This window comes from Miscanthus floridulus, chromosome 10 (genome assembly GCF_019320115.1).
Source record: "Miscanthus floridulus cultivar M001 chromosome 10, ASM1932011v1, whole genome shotgun sequence".
NCBI classification, from domain to species: domain Eukaryota; kingdom Viridiplantae; phylum Streptophyta; class Magnoliopsida; order Poales; family Poaceae; genus Miscanthus; species Miscanthus floridulus.
Genome location: NC_089589.1, coordinates 114,658,523 through 114,682,099, shown reverse-complemented (window position 1 = coordinate 114,682,099; position 23,577 = coordinate 114,658,523). Strand labels below are relative to the sequence as shown.

Sequence of the window (23,577 nt, the reverse complement as noted above, 5' to 3'; positions counted from 1 at the left end):
GCGATGCTTAATGTAGAGCTTCTTATTAGTATATACTCTGCCGTGTACTTGTATGCTACTCTTCAATTACTGTTTACATTGTACTTCCAAAGCATATTAGGCAGTGCCAGTCCTAGGATTTTGATGGCCCTCTGGCGAACTCGTCGCGACGGCCCTTCTAAAATCTTATATAATACATAGGGCGCTAATTTTACGTGCAAGGCAAAAACAATCTAATAACATATTTTTAATCTAACACCTAAGTTAGAAGAAAAACTTGACTATATGAGTACAAAACACTAGAAGTCTAGAAAACTATACAAATAATTAATTTGGATTAAAAATGAATAAGGAAAAAATACCAAGGGCCTAGACATGAACTAAAACAACTGATCGGCAATCGCAATTCGCAAGAAGGCAGGAACCAAGATGTCGTCGTCGTGGATCACTTCCTGGTCGTCGCCATTGTATGCCGTGTCCGTGTCTCCGACAGTCCAGCTCTCCGTGGCAGCGTAGCTCGCCGGCTCGTGCGTGCGTCTGCACGTCGCGAACTCGTGAGCCGTGTTCAGAGTGTGCAGCATGGCTCGTCGCCTCCTCTCAACCTGGGAAAGAAAGGCCGACTTTCTCTTCTTGGGCCGCCTGGCCAGTTCTCTGCTTCTCTCATGTCTTTCATTAGTTTGTTGATGATGCCTAATAGACTATAGGGTCTGGAGGTTTGTATACCTGGGCTTGGGGCCCTCTCCTGTCTGGGCCCTCGGCCGTCGCAGCCCATGCCCTCCCCCTAGGGTCGGCACTGATATTAGGAGTATATACTAATTTCTGCTTGTAGCATCTTAGTGTACTTGTATGCACACTGCAAGCTCTTGCCATGGACGAATAAACAAGTGTCACTGCGTACTACTCTCTCTATTACTTGTATGCACACTGTAAGTGGTTCTGACGTGTTTTATGTATTTAGATATAATGTATATCTAATAAATGCATAACAAAAGCAATGTACATAGAAAAAGCCAAAACGATGGATATATAGATTAGAATGCATGGCAACTCCATGGGCTGTAATTTTACCCATTACTGTGCAAGATACACAAGTGTTCGAATATCTGCATATAACAATTTTAATACTGGCACGGCCACCTCGCCGACCACGCACTTCATTTTTTACTGATTTATATGTGATACACATAATCACCAAGTCAAATTTGACACCCCCACGGCCCCCCTCCCACGTGATCATTAAACTAATGGTGTCTGATGTTTTGTGATAACACTCAACTACCTACTTAGACCTAGACCAAGACCTAATTAACCAAGCACAAGTAGTGTACCTGGATGGATTGCTCAGCCAGCAGCGCTATTTAAACCCAAGTACGGAACAAACCTTGTAACACTAAACCAACACACATTCGGCAACAAAGACATACACCGCGAGTGACCGAGAGATACCAAGAATGGCAGCTCCTTCTCAGGCCATAGTTCCCATGGATGCCGAGCTGCTGCAGGCCCAAGCCGACCTTTGGCGCCACAGCCTCTACTACCTCACATCTGTGGCGCTCAAGTGCGTGGTCGAGCTTCACATCCCGACCGCCATACATGACCTAGGAGGCTCAGCCACGCTGCCGGACCTCGTGACCGCGCTATCCCTCCCCAAGACCAAGTTTCCATTCCTCGGCCGCGTGATGCGGCTGCTGGTCACGTCGGGGATCTTCGCTTCTGACAGTAGCAGTGGCGATGGAGTGGAGGCCGTGTATCGCCTCAACCCACTCTCTTGGCTTCTGGTCGAAGGTGTGGAATCCGAGGACCACACCTACCAGAAGTACTCATGCTCGGAACCTGCTCACGGCACTACGTTGAGGCTGGGTTGTCTCTGGCTGACTGGTTCAGGAAGGATCTGCCTGAGCCATTGCCTTCGCTGTTCGAGGATTTACATGGTGTGCCCCTCGTCCATGAGAGCACAAAGCTCCTTGACGAAGAGCTTGAGAGGATTGTTGACATAATCCTGAAGCCAAGTAAGCTGAAAGCAGGAGCTCAGGAGGAGCGGGAAGCTAGAGCACGGGCTTGTTTGAAATTAGGACGCACGGCGGGAATGGTAGTTGCCGCGGTGACCACGACCTGGGTGTGTCTGTGTTGAGTCAGTTGCGTTGTTGCAACTTGTATCACGTACGTGTGCTGTTTTTAGTATGTGCGTCGGAAAAACTATCTACTGGGTTAAGTAGTGGGTGTGTCAAAGTGTGTATTAGCGCCTGAAACACTTTGTATCCATGATTGTACTTGCTTCTAAGTAGAGTGAAAAAGGGCACTGTCTCCCGGTAGTCCACCGGGTAGTTGCCACAGTGTTCATCGTGTTCTTGCGTTCTTTCTTCGCGCATTGCTTATCTGATCGATTGCTTAGGTTAGCCACTGCATAGGCATGTGATTGTGATCCAATTTTGCCAACATCTGGTATCGGAGCCACAATTCACATAGCCAATCCCATCTAGTGTTCATCCATGTCGGGGATGACTAGTCATGGAGGTCGGGGGGGGGGGGGGCAGCAGCGGGGGGCACCATCAGGTCTTCCCAACGTTGACGGCGACAAATTTCACCAGCTGGAGCATCCGCGTCCAGGCGATCGTGGAGGAGTAGGGGTGGTGGGAGGTGGTGGAGCCGCCTAAGGGGACCTCGGTGGACAAGTAGTTAGAGACGGTGGCCGGCAAGGACAAGAAGGTGCGGGCACACCTATTCCAGTGTTTGTCGGATGACTTGCTGATGCATGTTGCAAAGAAGAAATCAGGGAAGGAAGTTTGGGATTCTCTGAAGGCACGGTTTGTGGGCGTAGAGCGTGTGAAGGATGCGCGGCTACAAACTTTGAAGGCGGAATTCGACGTGCTGAGGATGAAGGAGGAGGAGACTGTTGATCAGTTTGCTGGGAAACTGACGGCGATGTCAGTGAGATACAACAATCTTGGCAGTTCGTTGGAGGATTCGGAGATGGTGAAGAAGCTGTTCGACACCGGGCCCGAGTGATTACTCAATGTCGTGGCCGGGATCGAACAGTTCTATGATCTGAAATCCATGGCATTCGACGAAGCCATGGGCCGGCTGAGGGCCTATGAGGAGCGGACGCGGCGGGGAGCTGCGAACGCGCGAGGCGACTGTGGCCAGTTGCTGCTTACCCAAGCAGAATGGGAGGCATGACAGAAGAAGTCCGGCGGCGATGATTCCTCGGGGAGAGGGAAGGCGCAGGACGGAGCTGGCCGTGGCAGAGGGAGAGGCCACGGCGGGGGGAGGTCGTGGTTGAGGGGGGTGCGGAGATGCGTTAGGTAAAGAAGGTGCTGGACGTGGTAAAGACAAGAGCCACATCCAGTGCTTCAAATGCCACAAATACGGACACTATGCAAATCGGTGTCCGTCGGCAGAGCAGAAGGGCGACGAGGCTCACCATGTGAAGGCAGAGGGGGTTGAGCAGCTGCAAGCGGTCATGCTCGCCGTCTTAGAGGAGCTGTCGTTAGTCGGAAAGCGGAGAGCAGTTAGCCTGACTGAAGCCATGGTCTTCCCTGAACTGCATCTCACCGAAAGCGGCGAACAGACCGGTGATAGCTGGTATCTGGACAATGGGGCCAATAATCACATGACTGGTGATCTACGTAAGTTCACGGAGTTGGATGAAGGCATCATGGGGTGAGTTTCTGTCATATGCTTTCAGAGATGTTTGTGAGAATGCTGGGATTAAGAGGCAATTCACTGCTCCATAACAGAATAGAGTTATAGAGAGGAGAAATAGGACAGTGATGGAAATGGCAAGATCTCTGATGAAGAGCATGGGAGTTCCTGCAAAGTTTTGGGGGGAGGCAGTCACACTACTACAAAAAGCATTTGTAGGGGCGGCTGGCGATGATTTGTAGAGGCAGCTCGGCCAGCCGCCCCTATCATACCGTCTCTACGAATCATGCATTTGTAGGGGTGGTTCCCAGACCGCCTTTACAAATCGATTTGTAGAGGCGGCTGGTGTTATCAGCCGCCCCTACAAATCGATTTGTAGGGGCGGCTACAGTACCAGCTGCCCCTATAATACCTATCTGTAGGGTGTAGGGGCGGCTACAGTACCAACCGCCACTACAGTATTTTTTTCCGCAAAAAAAATTCAAATTACCAACACGTGCTCCCCCAAATCATCATGTGACGAGTAAAATACATGATCAAGTATCCTGGCAAACTTGACTGTAATATTGTGGCCCAAACAAGATTGTTTAGCCAAAAGTTTCTAAACATATTATATAGTACAAGAATCACAATAATAACAAACAGACTCATATTATGACAACAAAAACATATATCTATATCACAAAAAGACCAAGCAAGCACTCAAGTGCTAACAAAACAAAAAATAGAGGTAGTATGTGTAGTACAAGTAGATATGTCTAACATGTAATAAATTGGCAAAGAGGGTCAGAAGTTTCTTCTCATTTCATCAAGAACTAATAATTCAAACATTGAAATAAGCTCGGAGATGCAGCAAGTGCAGGTCGGCTTTGAAGGATATCGCACGGCTGAGCTCCGCTATTGCATCGTTCTCCTTGTGGCTATCCATCAGCACTGTGCAAATCAAAACCAAAACAATGTTATAACCAGATTTATATGCTGTGCAGAGCAATACATGAAAGACATGAAAAAGATGTATCATTGTCTAACACGTTATTCATCTTAGCACTTTCACAAAGACACGAGTACATGACATGAATAAGGAGTACTTTCACAGGTTGACTAGTGACTGTGCTTAGTGCATTTACAAAGTTGAATCAAATTCAGAATTTGACTGCAACCTTTCCTTCTATATAGAGTTATAGACCAACTACTGTCAATTATGTATGTTCTTTTGCAGAAAATATATACAGTGCCATTACACAAACAACTACTCAAATTCCTAAGAATACAAGAAATGGTCAGTAACTTACCCCAGAAGTGGTGGAATGGCACCAACGACTGCCCCAACCCATGTATTAACAGGGTGTATTTGCTTCAACGGTGTATACACAAATGCGTACAGAACAAGATTAGAAGCTGCAAGCCCAGCTGCCAAGCCATTAGCCTGCACAAACCTTGCCAATTTTTTGCATGTTTCGTTCCAGTGTCAGCTTTCTATCTACTTCACAGCTTAGTAAATTTCAAAAGAAAGTAGAATATACATCTATAGAATGCAAAGAGAAAGCAAGAACCTTCCAGGCCAGCAAAGCTGTTCCTGCAACTCCAACACTTGTAGCCCACATGGCAGCATGTGCAGGACTAATGCGACCAGAAGGCAGGGGACGTCACATTGTCCTTTTCATTTGACCATCATTTTTTATCTCGAACACCTGAAAGTAGGTGTTAATGATCAAATGAGTTGTCTTGGGGCAGCTAAAGTAAGTACAGCAAGTTCAACCAGGGTTATCCATAATTCCATATAGGCAATAGCTCCAATTTCAGATATTGCGTAATGTGTGGGAAGTAGGATACATTAAGAAAACTAGTATTTGGTGCAGGATCATGAAGAACCAAAGATTTGCATGCATATTAGTACAATGTATATTGATCTAACTAGAAAGGAGTGGAGTGGTACTATCTAATGTTTTGGGTTTAATAACGTAGCAGTTTTTTTTTATATATTTATGCAATCTAACATAGTTGAGATTAGCTAGTGCAATATGCTCATGTAGAATTAGTATCAGCAGAAATAACATTTAGCATGCATACTCATGTAGAATTAAACATGAAAGATCAAACGTTTGCAGAAAAAGCATCACAGGGGGTTAAGTTAGCACAGACAGCATCAGCCACAGCAGAATTCTCACTTAGCAACAAGTCCATGTAAAACTGAGCATATGGATTCTACACGTTATATATACATTAAATACACCTCTACAGGATTCTTCACATACCGCTTCAAGAGCTTGAAGCAAGTCTGACTTGGAAATGCCGTGATCATAGTGAACACTGATAGGCACCTGTGATAAGAGAATCACAGACTGTGAACACTAGAGTTTTCAATTTATTCAGATAATTGTTAAACATGTGGTTTATTTAGGAGTACAGATAGTTGAATTTGCTGTCTTTGAAAATGGTAGATTCTCAAGTTTCTCTTACACTGGACTGTTCTGCAGCAGCAATGCAACATGCTACCAATGGGACTCCACCTTGCTTTAGAGCACTGGGGTGAATCTAAACAGCAACCACAACAATTAAGATAAAGACTCGAGATAGTATATGTGATATACTAAATTTTCATATATTCATTAACAATGCTATATACTATATTTTCATAATCAAGAGCTACGTGGTACTGCTTTCAAAGAAGCTGCAGGATAGCAGGAGCTTCATTTCATTAAGAAGAGAAAGAGTACAGAGCACCGAACTACAAGGAACATCAACAGAACACTACAATGAACATAGACTCGCTACTCACAAATAAGCTACATTTATTCATCTAACAATTATTCATCTACTCAATGTGTCACTCAAGCTACCATGCACTAAATTAAAAAAAATAAAAACGGCACAGAAGCATATCAGGTATGAGCATAGGTGAACCAACCTAACAATATTCGGAACCCAATTAACAACAGAAGGGCAATCCGAGCACTAAACATGATGATCCCACCAACCAGCTCCACCTGAGGTAGCACATCCATTACCCTGAACAATGCACAGGAATTTTAGGCAACATGCATCTCCATCAAGAAACATAACGCAAAAAACAATCCACCATCTGGAAAACAATTCATCGGTACTTACTTCCTGCATTTAAAATTTGAGGTACTTGGTGCTTGCCATTGTAGCTTGCTCGTTTACTGTTGCCTCCCTGGGTGGTGGGTGCCTCAGCCTTAGCTGTCCTGCACTGCGCAAAGGGGAAGATGGAGGGAGAGAGGATCTGGGTGAGGAGCCATGAGACGGAGGACAGATCTGGGTGACGAGCCATGAGACAGAGAAGAAGAGGGTGAGGTACCTCCAGATCTGGCCGCCAAGCTGATCCGTCGAGGAAGAGGCCACGCGCGCGCAGACGGAGGCATCGAACACAGGCACCTAGGGTTTTGATGTTTCGTCGAGCCTAGGAGCGCACGTGGACCGGTGGGAGGAAGCCGTGTCGTGGTGGCAGCCGCGGCAACGGCCACCTGCGGGGGCTCGCTGGCGCCCGTGCGCCGCCGTCCCGCTCGCGCCGTTCGTCGGCCGACGTGCCGCGGCATCGAGAGAGAGAGAGAGGGGGGGGGGGGGGGGGAAGGTGAAAGCAGAGACGAAGGAGGGGGCCAGCACGCCGCCACGTCTGGAGAGATGGAGAGGGAGAGGGAGAGGGAGGGACGACGGGGGCAGAGGCGGCGAGAGCGGGAGCGACTACGGCAGGGGTCGCAGGAGGCGTAGCCGCGCCTCGTGATAGAGCGAGAGAGGGAGAGGATGATAGTTTTTTTTTGCGATGAGGAGGGGGAGAGATGGGAGATATTTTTGTGGTGGGGGATTTTTGGACAACGTGGACGAACGGTGGCCATGCAAGGAATTCCAGCGACGTGGCTCACCGGTGAATTTGTAGGGGTGGCTGGTGATTCAGCCGTCCCTACAAATGGACACAACATTTGTAGGGGCGGCTCGTATTATCAGCCGCCCCTACTGTGTCATTTGTAGGGGCGGCTGCTGTGCTGGAGCCCAAACACGTCACCGTACGGGTGGCTCGAATGCCAGCCGCCCCTAAAAAAAAGCCCCGTTGCTACAAACTGTTTTTCATGTAGTCTTAGGCACTCGGTTTACCTGTTGAACCGTTTACCAACCAAGGTAATGGGTGATTGTACTCCATACAAAGCCTAGAATGGGAGGAAGACACACCTCGGGCATTTGAAAATATTTGGGTGTAATGCAAATGTCAGGCCTGCAGTGCCTTATCTGAAGAAATTGGATGACAGGAGTCAGAAAATGATGTACCTCGGTGTAGAGGCGGGGAGCAAGGCCCACAGACTCTATGATACTCAAAACAACAGGATTGTTGTGAGTAGAGATGTGGTGTTTGAAGAAAGTGTCATGTTTGAGTGGGGAACTCGAACTGAAGACAGCTGTGATGTGGAATTTCAGGTGTTAGATGAAAATTTGTCTAAAGTTTCATTAGGGAGTACCGGAGCAGTGCAAGGTGGAGACATGTTGAATGAAACAGTGCCAGGAGCAGCAGCAGGTGATGTTGAGTTTCATTCACAAGGTGATGTCAGTGGCAGTGGTGGTGTGCCAGATCTGCTACAGTCCCCAAGTGCACATGCAGCTCCTACAGCTAGTCACAGTCCAATGGTGAGTACTGTTGGAAATCAGAAAATAGGAGAAACATCTGAACACACCTCAATTCCAGTCCAGCACTCACAGGTTGGCTTTTACAGTCCAGGTGTAAGCTCACCAGATTCAGAAGATCACCCAGTAAGATTCAGAAGTCTAAATGATATCTATCAAATTCATCAGAAGTGGAGTTGATGTATGACTCAGATGGTGAAGCCTTACTGGTGGAGATGGAGGAGCCAACAAGTTACAAGGAAGCAGCAGGATATGCTGAATGGACTGAAGCCATGAACAAGGAGATTCAGTCAATTGAGAAGAACAAAACCTGGAATCTGTGTCAGCTACCAGTTGGCCACAAACCCATTGGATTAAAATGGGTGTACAAACTAAAGAAAAACTCAGATGGAGAGGTGGTTAAACACAAGGCTAGACTAGTAGCAAAAGGTTATGTTCAAAAGAAGAGGATTGACTTTGATGAGGTCTTTGCCCCTGTTGCCAGACTTGACACAGTGAGATTGCTTCTGGCAGTGGCTGCCAATAGGGGTTGGCAGGTACACCATCTTGATGTTAAATCAGCATTCTTGCATGGAGAGCTTGAGGAGGAAGTGTATGTATCACAACCAGAAGGGTATGTGGTGAAGGGGAAAGAGCAGTATGTTCTGAAGCTGAGTAAGGCCTTGTATGGTCTTAGACATGCCCCTAGAGGATGGAATGTTAGGCTGGACAAAAGCCTAAAAAAGCTCAAGTTTAGGAGATGTGCAAGTGAGCAAGCTGTTTATACAAGAGGTGTAGGGAAAATGCTATCATCCTAGATGTGTATGTGGATGGCTTAATTGTCACTGGTGAAGATCCAGAAGAGATAAGTGAATTCAAGAGGCAGATGACAAATGAATTTGAGATGTCTGACCTTGGGGTGCTGTCTTATTATCTGGGAATAGAGGTTGGACAGCACAGGGATTTCACTACAGTGAAGCAAACTTGCTATGCAAAGAAAGTGCTAGAGCAGTTTGGGATTGATTAGTGCAATGCAACTAAGTTTCCAATGGATCCAGGAACAAAGTTGCACAGGGACAAAGGAGTTCAACTAGTGGATGCCACTGAATACAGGAAAGTAATTGGTTGCTTGAGGTACTTACTGCACACCACACCTGATTTAGCCTACTTAGTTGGGATTGCTGGTAGATTCATGGAGAAACCCACTGTGATGCATATGGGAGCAGTGAAGCAGATCCTTAGGTACTTGAAGGGTACTGTTGATCTTGGGTTGGTCTGTACTCAAGGAGGGTCAGAAGAAATGTTAGCGGGATACACTGACAGTGATGTGGGTGGAGATCTGGTTGGGAGAAGAAGTACAACAGGAATGGCTTTCTATCTTGGTGAGAGTTTGATCACTTGGTGTTCACAGAAGCAAAAGACAGTAGCACTGTCTTCCTGTGAGGCTGAATTCATGGCAGCCACATTTGCAGCAATGCAGGTTCTGTGGTTGAGGAGTCTGTTGGCAGAGATCATTGCAAAGGAGCCCAAGGTTGTGACATTATATGTTGACAACAACTCTGCAATAGCTCTGATGAAAAATCCAGTGTTCCATGGCAGGAGTAAACACATTGATATCAAGTATCATTTTATCAGCGAGTGTGTGGAGCATGGACAGATTGCAGTGAGGAGAGTGTGCATAGAAGAAGAGAAGGCTGATGCTCTGACAAAGCCACTGCCAGGAGGCAAGCTTGCTGTTATGAGGTATTTGCTTGGAGCACTACTACAGGACTCAATTTGCGCAGCGTGGCCAAAATGGGCTCCGTGGCGGGCACCTCTTTTGCCCGCCACGGTTAACCGGTGGCCGGCCACCGAGGCGCCCGCTGCGGGAAAAAGGTTTGCCGCGGCGGGCCACCTTACTTGCCTGCCGCAGGAAATCGTTATTTACCGCGGCGGGCGGTATGAATGGCCCGCCGCGGTTAATACGATTTACCGTGGCGGGCCCTTTAAACTGTCCGCCGCGGTAAAGAGTTGATTTACCGAGGCGGGCGGTTTATCTTGCCCGCCGTGGTAAAGCCTGTACAAATACACAGCACCACCCCTTCATCTTCTCCACGGGTCTTCTGGATATTCCACTGATTTTTACGTCCTTGGGTCGTCGACGCTTGAGGGTTCGTTTCACAGAGCTGTGCTCCTCATTCTCCGGTGAAGTGATAATAAGGTTAAAAATGATTTTTTTTATTCTTTAGCATAAACTCTTAGAATCACTTCACAGAATCAGAAGAAGCTACTTTTTTTAGCTCTTAGCCTCTTAGTTTATTTCAGAGAATCGCTTCACACAATCAGCAGAGAATCTCACTCTAAAAATACCATTTAGCAGGCGAGAGTGATTCGCTCCCAGACGCACCCTCAAGCCTGGCATTTGGGGTTCGCCTTTTCTGGGCATATGTGGACCACTGTCCACTGGCACTACTGCATGTATGGAGGCTCTTTCTTATTGCTATATTTTGCTTTTGCATGTACTGAGTTGATAATCAAACTTCAAATGCTAATATCTATTTAATCATGTGTCCAATTTGTAATTTCTTTTTACTATAATATTTATTAAGAATTTATCTACAAAACAAGATTCCACATAACCATATTTACTTGAAGGAAAAAACCAAGAATTTAGCTTGGTTATCATCTAAACATTTTTTTGCTACGCTAGATTTTGGCACAAGCCATATTTTGGCTCCGTCAAAAACCAAATATCATTTTTAGGCCACATTTTATCACGGCTTCAGTTTGATTTGGTCAACAAAAATTTCAAACCAAACAAGTGGACGTGTCTAATCTAGTTCATTAATACCGGGCATCAAGTAGACGTGTCCTGGAATACATATCCAGAAGTTGCTAATGGTGATTTGCGCCAAACCAGTGTCTAGTTGTTGGCATTTCCTCTCTTTTTCATGATTTTGGACGTAAAAATCATCAATTTCTCCTAATTCTTCTTTATTTAATGTTGATTGTGACGGATAATGTTCGTAGGTATGATGGATAGGTCGGAATGGATGTACCGGATCGATAGAGTGAATGATCCGTGGTACCTCTTTGAATTAAGGAAGTTTATTGCTGCTGGTAAAGCTCACCGTGAGAGACTGAAGCGGATGACATCCATATGTCCATGTTCTCGTTGCAAGAACCTGAAAGCCCACCGAGACAGCAATGTGCAAACTCATTTGATCATGTATGGTTTTGTCGAGGGCTACACAGTCTGGACATTTCACGGCGAAAGAGTTGGTGCGAGTGGCGGTGCATCTGGAGTGAGCTCTTCGACGCCGACGACGACAGCACCACCGGTGAATAAAGATCCTTTAGGAGCACCCGGCTCCTCATCATCTTCAGCAGCAGCTGCGCCAGCTGACAGTGACAATAGTTGTCGTGATTACATCACGGTGGATGATCTAATGCAAGACATGGCCGACAAAGCCGGCGACGGTGGGGATGGTCAGGATACTGTGAGCCAACCCGAGGATGTGCAGCTTGTTGAAGATCTAGTCAAACACTTCGATGAAGACGACGTTGTGTTGGGTTGCCCAAAGTGGTTGGAGAATTTCAGAGAGTTGAAGCAGGCGGTAGTTGATCCTCTCTATAAGGAGAGCGGCGATTGTCCGAAGGAGTGCACGACGCTCCGTTTTAACCTCCATATGTTGATGTTGAAGGCTCGTCATGGTTGGTCTGACACTAGCTTCAATGAGTTGTTAAGCTACCTTGCCACCACGTACCCAACGGCTAACAAGGTGCTCGCCAATACTTATCGGGCCAAGAAGCTGATCCGGCCAGTGGCGATGAAGCTTAGAAAGTTTGATGCATGCCCTAACCACTGCATCCTGTATCGGGGCAATGAGTATGAGAATTTGACGAGTTGTCCACACTGCGGCTTTAGTCGGTACAAGAAAAATGCTGGTTGTCGCGTGGATGCAGAAGACGAGGGAGGCTTGCGGGGTGGTCGGAAGAAGAACAAGAAGGGGGCAAAGAAGAGCAGTGCGGTCAAACAGATCTCGGCTCAGCAGGACGATGAAGAAGAGGGTTACACGCACAGAAAAAGTCTAGCACTGTCGGTGTGGTACCTGCCCGTGACCGATCGCCTGCGTGCAATATTCGGGAACCCGGACGATGCCAAGCTCATGTCCTGGCATGCATCAGCTGACCGCCTGAAAGACGATGGCAAGCTACGGCACCCATTCGATGGCAAGCAGTGGAAGGATTTCGACGAGGCCTACCCAGAGTTTGGCAAGGAGCCTAGGCACGTTAGGTTCGCGCTAAGTACCGACGGGATGAACCCGTTCGGTGAGCTTAGCAGCTCGCACAGCACTTGGCCCGTCGTGCTCACCATGTACAACCTACCTCCCCATCTATGTCAGAAGCATAGGTACCTTATGCTGACCATGCTTATCTCTGGACTGAAGCAGCCTGGCAACGATATAGATGTGTTCCTAGAGCCGTTCATGGAGGAAATGAAGATACTATTTGATGTTGGGGTCCAGATGGTGGATGCATCCCGCAAGGAGAAGTTCACACTAAAAGCAATCATCTTTGTCACCATCACTGATTACCCTGGTCTCTTCTCACTGTCGGGGCAGATCAAAGGGAAGACCGGCTACGTAATTTGCATCGACGAGACCTGCTACACTTACCTTAAGGGATCCAATAAGATGGTGTACACGAGGCACAGACGGTTCCTCGCCAAAAATCACAGGTATAGAAGAAGTATTATGAACAAATACTTTGACAATCAGGACGAGCCGTAGCGTGATCAAACGACGCAGACTAGTTGGGGGACAAAGGTGTATGAGATGGTCAAGGACATGGATCAGGTGGAGTTTGGAAAGAAGAAGAAGCCGCCTGAAGAGGGGCCCAAGCAAACAAGGAAGCGAAAGTGGGACCAGACGGAGGAAGTCCTCGCCGCCGTTCCTTTCAAGAAGAAGTCAATTTTCTTCAAGTACCTGTCATATTGGAAAACACTGAATACACCCCATGCCATCGACTGCATGCACCTAGAGAAAAATGTCTTTGAAAGCACTATCGGTGTCCTGCTGGACATCAAGGGCAAGACAAAGGATGGTATCAAGTCACGGACGGATCTTGTCAATCTGGGCATCAGGCCAGACCTTCACTCGGGACCGCCTCAGAACGGTAAAGTCGATATCCCGGGTGCGGCCTACAACCTAACGCAAGACGAGAGGACGGCTTTTCTTAAGTTGCTTAGGGGTATCAAGGTGCCGACTGGTTTCTCTTCCAACATCAAGAGCCTGGTCTCCATGAAAGGCCTCATAATGACCGACTACAACTCACACGACTGCCACGTCATGCTGACGGTGTTCCTACCAATTGCGATTAGGGCTATCCGTCCAGAGTACGTGAAGATGGTCATCACACGGATGTCATACTTCTTTAACCGCATCACCTAGAAGGTCATTGATAAGGCTGAGCTGCCTGCCCTGAAGGAGTTCATCGCAGAGACCCTTTGCCAGCTCGAGATGTGCTTTCCACCATCTTACTTTGATATTATGCCACACCTAATGATGCATATGGTCGATCAGATCCATCAATTGGGCCCCGTGTACCTACACCAGATGTGGACGTACGAGCGGTTAATGTCCACCCTCAACAGATACGTCCATAACCGTGCTTACCTAGAGGGCTCTATGATCAAGGCATACACAACGGAGGAGGCCGTGAACTGGTGTATGAGGTACATAAGAGATGGGAGGGTGATTGGGCTGCCTGTCCATCACCACGAAGGCAAAACCTCAGGGATGGGGTGCACAGGCCAAAAAGTACGCACCGATGTGGCAAACCGAACGGTGCAAGAAGCTCATTACAGCATCCTTCATCAGTTAGTGAGCATGGAGAAATACATTGAAAAGCACCTAGAAGAGATCCACGCCGCTAATGACGGGCAGCACATGGAGGCATGGGTCCAGAACCATCACAAGAGCAATTTCATAGAGTGGCTCAAAGAGCAACACATACCCCTTGAAGGATGCCCTGATGAAGATACGGAGACCGTTAAGAGGCTTGTGTTAGGCCCATCCAGCCAAATCACCACGTGGCAAGGGTATGATGTCCAGGGCTACAGGTTCCACACGAAAGACAAGGACAAGAAGAGCTCGGCACAGAACTGCGGTGTTCGATACGAGGGCGAAGAAGAGTCCACGGGCTAGAGGAGGCAATACTATGGGCAAGTTGAAGAAATATGGGAACTTGACTATGGCCAAAACCTACGCATAACCGTCTTCCGTTGCCAGTGGGTCAAACCGAATGCGGTTGCAGTGGACAGTTATGGGCTAACCACCATGGACCTCAAAAGTATCGGCTACAAAGATGACCCGTGGGTACTAGCAACCAATGTCGCGCAAGTGGCCTACTATATATATGTAGAGGACCCAAAAAGGCATGTGGTTGTGTCCGGAAAGCAGCGGATTGTGGGAGCTGATGGGGTGCAGAGTCCCGAACAATACAACAACTACGCAGAGCTCGAGCTTTTTACCGATCATCCAAAGAAGATCAAGGCCGTCGAGGACCGATTCAACAAGTCCAGGATGATGCCGTGGGCCCACCCCGACGGTGAGAAGAGGACGGTGAAAGCACCTGCACCAAAATGATATATGTATCCCAGAAACATATATGTAATAATATAGCTCGATCTATTGAAGACAAGTTTTGTAACTTATTATTAATATCATGGAACCATACTACTCTACTAGTACTACTGAATCTACTACTACTACTATACAATACTACTCTACTAGTACTACCTATTTCTCTACTTAATCTATTCCTATACTGTCTGCTACTACTGTCCTCCTATACAACTCCTATACTATTTCTGACAAAACATGAAAACATTGAAGACAAGTTTGAGCTCCAATAGCCCATTTCATCAAGCAAGAGGCTCAATTCTTGGTATGCCTGTGAAGATATGAGATCCAGAGAACAGTGGACTATAATGCAGTTTCTTTTTTTTATTCAGCCAATAATGCAGTTAATACACATCCAAAGATGTTGAAATCTTTTTATCTATTTTTTCACCCAGTGACTTGATCAATTAACTAGTGCTTAATATAGGCAGAGGCAAATTAGTGCAGCAGTATTAACCGTGGCGGGCACGTAACAGCGCCCACCGCGGTTAATAGATTAATAGCGGCGGGCAGTGTAAGTGCCCGCTGCAGTAAACATTTACCATGGCGGGTGAATTATATTGACTGCCGCGGTTAATCAGTGGCTATATATGTGACCCCCGCCCCCGTCCTCCTCTCCCCGGAACCCTTGCTCCGTCGCCGAGCTCCTCCGCGCTGGGCCCTGTCCCCGGAACCCTAGCGCCGGCCACCGAGCTCCTCCGTGGCCACCGCACGCGCCCCCCGCCCCCATCCTCCTCCCCCGTGCCCGTGCCCGCCCCCGTCCTCCTCTCCCCGGAACCCTTGCTCCAGTGCCCACCGAGCTCCTCCGCGCTGGGCCCCGTCCCCGGAACCCTAGTGCCGGCCACCGAGCTCCTCCGTGATCACCGTCCACACGCCGGGCCCCATCCTCCTTCCCGGTCACCATCCCCGTCCTCCTCCCCAGTCACCGTCCACACGCCGGGCCCCGTCCTCGGAGCACAGACGGGCTCTAGCCGCTACCTCCTCACTTGGAACCTGCTGCGCCCAGGCCGAGGTAAGAACTACGTAGTACCTTGGTTCTATAATTACAATGCTGTCTCCAAAGCTCAAATTTTATTCTTGTAGTAACTGCTATATTTTCCCCATCTGAAATGTAATTAGAGATTCACATTTGGGCTATCCTAGCTTTCTCTAGGTTCCACTACGTTGTTCTATCTACTGTGAAAATGCAAAACTGTCTTTCCTTCAGGTATGATGAGGAGTCTTCTAATTCTTCTGTTAACTTAGTGTTTAAGGTAGTTTTCAGTTAGGGTCTGTTTCATAGAGCTCTTAGAGCTGTTTCCAGGCTTAATTATAAATTATATGCTCATTATGCCAAGCAACTTTGAATATGTAGTCACGTAATTCGTGGATAGGAATTTTCAATATCGCGCATATTTAGCCGTGAAACCTGGCTGTCTTTTTAACAATCCCCTTTATAGGCTTATCTCCAACAGGGTTGAGCTGTTTCCATATTTAGCTGGAATTTGTGACCTATTTATACCGGGTTGTGTCCAACAGCATCGAATTGGTCACTCTGCTGCAATTTCTAGTAGTATACTACTACTACTGCCTACTACTTTCTCTACTTAATCTATTCCTATACTTAATTTTGAGATGACCTGCTGTGAACAAGGGGTATAAGCATATGGAATGGACGGCTGAAAATTGTACAGGATAAACTACACTTGGTGAATTTTGAACTGCTATACTACTGATCTATGATGCTTTTGCTGAACCATAGCATTTGAATTCAATTCTTTTTGCTACCTATGATGCCAAAGAAATTTGTGACAAAATTCTGAGCATATGGCACTACCTATGATGCACCTTGCCTTTAAACTGATCACATGCTAAAGTTGTGAGAATTTTGAGATGAATTGGCCACTCTGCTGCAATTTTGCCAAATTTGATATAATTTTGGTGGTGGTGCTACCTATTTCTCTACTTAATCTATTCCTATACTGTCTGCTACTACTGTCCTCCTATACTACTCCTATACTACTGCTATACTACTGTTGTATACTACTACTACTACCTACTACTACTCCCTCCTCCTCTACTGCCTACTCCTCTACTCCCTCCTCCTCTACTGCCTACTCCTCTACTATGCTCTTGCTGACTAAATTGAGCAATTCCTCTACTACTCTTACTCTTACTGACTAAATTTGATTGAGCTGTGATGGGGGTTTATTACTGCCTATGTTGCCAAACAAACTTTTGAGCTATACAGCTCTTACTCTACTCCTCTTACTCTACTCTACTCTACTCTCACCTCCTCTAGTCTTCTACTCTATCTTGATGGCCGAAGGACTTAGCCCTTTGGGGCTGAATTTTGAATCTATCTTGATGGCTTTTGTTTGGTATTTGCAATGATGATTCTTTTCACACTTCTAAGCTGAGGCAATGGCATATGTAATGATGTGAACCCTTTTATGCTGAGGCAGCGGCGATGATGATCGAGTGCCCCCGCTAAACTAGAATGGCTTGTATACCAGATACAAGCAACCAGTTTAAAAGCGATGTGATGACTATGGGGCAAATCTGAGCCAACTACTACTACTTTACTACTCTAGTACTACTCTACTTTACTACTCTATAACTATGTCTATACAACTGAAATATGTATTCATTGTAGCTTTCCAATGGTGGAGGAACCGATAAGCGAATGGCGTGACCCTACCCCTAGTGCATCATCATGAACTAGCCTCGAGAGCCACGTGTCCGTGACCCCGAGGCCAACAAAGAAACGTCGTACAGAGGACGAAGATGATCTGACCTACCAACCGAGGGACGATGAAGTTGAAAGTGCGCGGTCTCCAAACCCTGAACAGATGCCGGTGATGCCTCGAGAATTGAATTTCGAGGAGGAACAAGTCGGGGACAAAACCCCCCGCTCCATCTCCAACCACTTCAGGCAAGTCTAGGGGTCAGAGGACAAAGCTGAGAAGGGGGGAACACGGGAGGCACCGGAGGGAAATCTACGGCGAAGTCCATGTGATCCATGAGGTGGGACCAGAGGGAAACCTGTTGTCGCCACCCACGGTCCTTGCCAAGTTCAGCAACCAGGTGGCATGTATAGTCAAGGACAAGGTGGAGATCACTTGGGAGGAGTGGAACAATGTCCTGGTCGACTACAAGACACATATCTAGGGTGAGGTGATGAGGAGCTTCCATTATCCCGAGGACGCCGATCTGAATAAGTGCAAGGAGTGGGTCATGCACATGGCAGGAAGAGCCTTTAGAAACTTCAAGTCCATGCTAACCAGGTACTACCTGAAGCTAGGCAAGTCACCCTGTGTCAAATACACTATGGTGAAGGAACATCACTGGGAAGAGTTCTGCAAACAAAGAACAACAGAAGAAGCAAAGGCAAAGAGCACCAAGTTCAGCGCACTCGCGAAGAAGAACCTGCACCCCCACCACTTGGGCATGACTGGGTTTGCTGGTAAGACGCCCCAGTGGCGGGAGGAAGAAAGGGCTAGAGTTGCCGCCGGGCTTCCCGATCCGTACGACGGTGTAGACTTGAGGGCTAAGGACTTCATCTATGCCCGCAAGCCGAAGAAGCTCAAGGAGGGCACGAGCAAGTTCAATGAGCCCAAGTTCGAGGAGGTGGAGAGGGCTGTCATCGAGGCCGCTAAATCCAAGGACAGCTTCGAGGTTCGCAGGGGCCAGGAGTTGCTGACCCTGGTGCTGGGAACCCCCGAGCACCGTGGCCGCGTCCGTGGCATGTCGTCAAAGATGAGCTGGAACTCAGTGGAGTCATGGCAATCCGACGCTGCCACATACCGGTCAAGGCAGAGGTACAAGGAGGGCATCTTTCAGAAGGGCTATGATCAAGGCGTGGCCGAAATGATCAGCCGCTCCATAAAAGAAGCCTTCACGAGCAATGACCTAGATATGGTGTCGATGAGGTCAGAGATGCTTCACCAGGCTGGCGTGGCCGTGCCTCAAGTTCCACAAGGGCAGACACAAGGGCAGCCACTGCCGATGATCGAGGATCGCCCAAGGCACCCCGTCGACGCCATCCGGGAACCCATGCACGTCCAGCTCACGATCCCATTCAGCAGGGCGAAAAAGTTGACCGTGGGTGAGGGTTACATGCACCCCAAAGAAGATATCAAAGATTTCAACCAAGACCAGATCCCTGCCAACTATGCTGCCGTGATACTTACATGGTATGCGACCGAATACGAAGAATTTGAAATGGAATATCCAAATGCAGAAGGGGTAACGATCCTTAGAGCTGCCTTGGGTTCCGAAGTCCTGTGGAACAAGGACGACATAGAGATCATTCTCTCGACACCGACTTCTACGCTGACGGCGACACCAGCATCACAACCATCCGTTGCCGGATCTTGTCCCCCCGATGATCCGAATCACGGCGACGGCGATGACGAAGGCAATGGCGGGGATGACAAGGGAAGGAACTCACCTCGAGGCACAAGCCCTCACCCTCGTTCTCCTCCTCCAACAACAAGTCCACCTCCACCTCTCGGCAGTCCGTCTAAGGGCACGATCAAAGCACCAGGAGGCACAAGCCCTCACCCTCATTCTCCTCCTCCAACAACAAGTCCACCTCCACCTCCCGGCAGTCCATCTAAGGGCATGAGCAAAGGACCGGGAGGCACAGAGGAACTGGGGGCAAAGACACCGCCTGCTGCCATTGCGAGCACAAGCCACTGTCCTCCACCGCCGGCGAAGACTAAAGGCGACCAAGGGCAGCTCACATACTCACTTGAGTTCGAAAGGTATGGTAGCGGCGAGCATAATTTGCTAATAACTTTTCTTTGCCATAATATGGTACTAACATTTCTATCCCAGGCCGAGATCACCTTTCCATCTATTTCCTGAATCGGATGACTGCCCCGGCCATTACGAGCATGGGAAGTTCATGATAACCAAGGCCCAACTCATCGACGAGGAAAGGTGGGAGACAAGGAGGTTTCATCTCTGGTACATGGAAGCGGCAAAAGCTGGCCTGCATGGTTTTCTAGTCAAGGTTGTGGCGGAGTACTTCCACTTGCCCGGCAACGATGTAGAACTCCCCGTGGACTTCCACAACATGTACAGACTACTGCGGGAACAAGACCTTGACATCGCCCAAGTCACCTTGTTCTCTATGTAAGTGATGAATTGCGAGTTTCACATATCACCTGCCTTTGAATCGGTCAAGACTACTTATATATGCCACGATGGCTTGTCCTTGCAGGTTGATGGCCTATATATCCAAGGAACTAAAACTTGATGTTATCTATCTATCTCCAATGCATATTGCTCAAAGAATCATCATTGGTTACCACCTAGATGACAATCATCCAACCATGAAAGACTTGACCAAGCGACAGAGAGAGGCGCATAGGAAGAAACTGATGGACAATGAGAAGTTGAACATTTCAAGGTACATACTAGGAGCAATGAAGAAAATCAGGGGACATGGGTGTATCCTAGCTGCCTACCACTTTGGGTAAGTCGAAGACATGCCTGTAGAGATAAGTGGGTAGCTAGCTAGAATTATTATTTCTCGTCGTAACCTGTATTTTGTTTCAATGGCGCAGCCAAGGCCTCGAGGGTCACTGGGTTGCATTTATCATCTACCCTCAGGATGGCAGGGCCTGCGTATTTGATTCGTTGACACTGCCAAACTTAAAAGGGTACAAGGCCTTTGAAGATTGCCTCAAAGTGTAAGTGACTGAACTGTCTTCTCATATGCGTTCTAATGCCCTATCTAATACTAGTACATTTCGTATATAGCGCTTATAAGGAGTACGTGAAGGATCCTGAATGCTATGATCGAAGAACAGAGAATTTTAAGGCTAAGCATAAGAACCGCATCAAAATCAGACGCAACTTTCCGGTAAGTATTTGAAAAGTTTAATTGTGCTTTCCGTTCATATGCGTTCTAATGCCTGTGTTGTAATGCTTGCGTATCGATCATGCAGTGTGCCAAACAACTGGTAGGATCACAAACATGTGGCTTCTATGCTTGTGAGTTCCTGAGGGTGTGCAAGCAGTACAACAGTTGGAGGGTGCTCAAGAATGGATTGAACTGGTCGAGAGACATGCAGAGCATCCAACACAGCTTCAAGCAGACAAAGGCGGACATATGTAAGTTTGTCTTAGACAAATGCGTGCTTGAAGGGGGCATGTTTTTTCATGAGAACAGCCCGCTAGCGATGTTACCGGAGTACGAGAGGTTGAGGAAATGGCCCACGATGATGCGTCCACAGGATTACACCTTACCGCATGTATAACGACTTTAATATGTAAATGTAATGAATTAACGATGACAAGAACGACTAAGTGAATGTATATATATATATGTATATTATCTCATGTGTAATGTCTGCATACTTTTTAAGTTTAATCTATGAAATCTGGATGTGATTTGAATTTGAATTTGAATTTATATGCCTGCTGTATTTTATTTGAATTTATATGCCTGCTGTATTTTTTTAATTCATGAAATAATTTACCGAGGCGGGCAAATAATAAAGCCCGCCACGGTTAATCAACATAACCACGGCGGGCCACAAAAGGTGCCCGCCGTGGTAAAAGTATATTTACCACGGCGGGCACATTACACCGCCCGCCACGGTAAATCGGTTAACCGCGGCGGGCAAAGCCGCCCGCCGCGGTTAAGCCACAATTTACCGTGGCCTCTAGGCCGCGGCGGACGGCTTTGCCCGCCGCGGGAAACCCAAATCGCCCGCCTCCAGTAAAGTTTATGTAGTAGTGGGAGTTCGAGATCTCAGTGGTCTTCAGGATTAGGGGGAGATTGTTGACATAATCCTGAAGCCAAGTAAGCTGAAAGCAGGAGCTCAGGAGGAGCGGGAAGCTGGAGCACGGGCTTGTTTGAAATCAGGCCGCACGGCGGGAACGGCAGTTGCCATGGTGACCACGACCTAGGTGTGTCTGTGTTGAGTCAGTTGCGTTGTTGCAACTTGTATCACGTACGTGTGCTGTTTTTAGTATGTGAGTCAGAAAAACTATCTACTGGGTTAAGTAGTGGAGTCAGAAAAACTATCTACTGGGTTAAGTAGTGGGTGTGTCAAGGTGTGTGTTAGCGCCTGAAACACTTTGTATCCGTGATTGTACTCGCTTCTAAGTAGAGTGAAAAGGGCACTGTCTCCCGGTAGTCCACTGGGCAGTTGCCATAGTGTTCATCTAGTTCTTGCGTTATTTCTTCACGCATTGCTTCTCTGATCGATTGCTTAGGTTAGCCACTGCATAGGCGTGTGTATTAAGTTGCATGCACCGACCAGTTCAACCCAAAAGCTTAAGCTGATGGGAGAGGTGGGCAATTCACTTATATTCCAACACTCCCCCACACGTGGAGGCTCCCTCAGGCCTCAGACGTGGAATAGGAGCGAGCAGCAATTATTTCATATTTCATTTAATTGCGCTAACCAGGATTCGAACTCGAGACCTCTGGCTCTGATACCATATTAAATTGCATGCACCGACCAGTTCAACCCAAAAACTTAAGTTGATGGGGGAGAGGTGGGCAATTCACTTATATTCCAATAGTGTGATTGTGATCCAATTTTACCAACAAGGATCGTGGAAGAAGGTGTCGCGGCGCATGACAACCTTGCGATCGGGACGATAATACGGGAGTGCAGTGATGTTTTCAGTGGCCTTCACTCGCTGAGCTGGAACTCAGTGGACATGTGGGCCAGCAAGGCGGTGTCTTAGGGGCATTTTGGCCTATACGAAATTACTAAAGCCTTTTTGTGGGTCCAACGTCGTTGGATTCGTAGAATATGACATGGTTCAGGCAACACATGAGTTTTAATGGTATGGTTTCAAATAGATGAATGGTAACGGTAGTTCTCAAAGGTTGCAAAATTATAATGGTATCAATAAAAAACCTAAAAACAAAGGGCATGACGGTACATACATTGGGAGATCTACATAGACATAGGCCTCGTTTGGCATAGCTCAGCTTCATTAGAAAAGTCATTTGTTTGGATTTTAGCTTCAGATGCAGCTTTTTTTTATGAAGCTGAGTTGTTTTGGTTATCCCGTTTGGCAAAGCAACTTCAAATGACGGACAAAAGAATAAAATGACCATACTACCTTTTTTTCTCCTTTTTTTGGTCAAATCTTCCTGACGGGCCCTTTCTTCCTCCTCGTTGCCTCGTCCCGATGGCCGCTCGACGCTCTTCCCAGAGAACCCCCGCGGCCGCGAGCCCCGGAGGCCGTGTGCCATAGCGGCTGGTGGCAGCGCCCGACAACCGCGCCCCAGCGGCAGAGCAAGCCTCTTTGAGGACGCCAGCCGACTCTTCTCAGCCGGTGACAGGTGCCACTTCCGCAGTGCGTACACCACCTCATTATAGCGCTGGGAAGGACCCTGCAATCGAGGACGACGAGGACGACGATGACGAGTGGGAAGATTGGCCGTAGGACGAGATCGGCATGTCTGAGCTAGGTGGTACCCCGCTTGGCACCCAAGGAGCATCGCAGGTACTAACAAAGGTAGTTTCTTTAAATACGTAGGCTGCATGAACTAATGATCACAAAGAATTCTACGTAATCGTGCATATCACATACTTGCAGGATACGAGCCATACGCACCGGCGACGCGACCACACCGACATTGGCTACACTCCCAATGTGTTGCCAACAAATCTGAAGAGACAGAGGCGTCCGAGAAATCCTTACAGTACTGGGCCTTAGT

General features: G+C 47.6%; 1 pseudogene; it reads left to right on the top strand.

Annotated features, from left to right (window-relative positions):
- Positions 1-1,430: 1,430 nt before the first annotated feature.
- LOC136489346 (probable O-methyltransferase 2) lies at positions 1,431-22,592 on the top strand (annotated as a pseudogene).
- Positions 22,593-23,577: the final 985 nt, after the last annotated feature.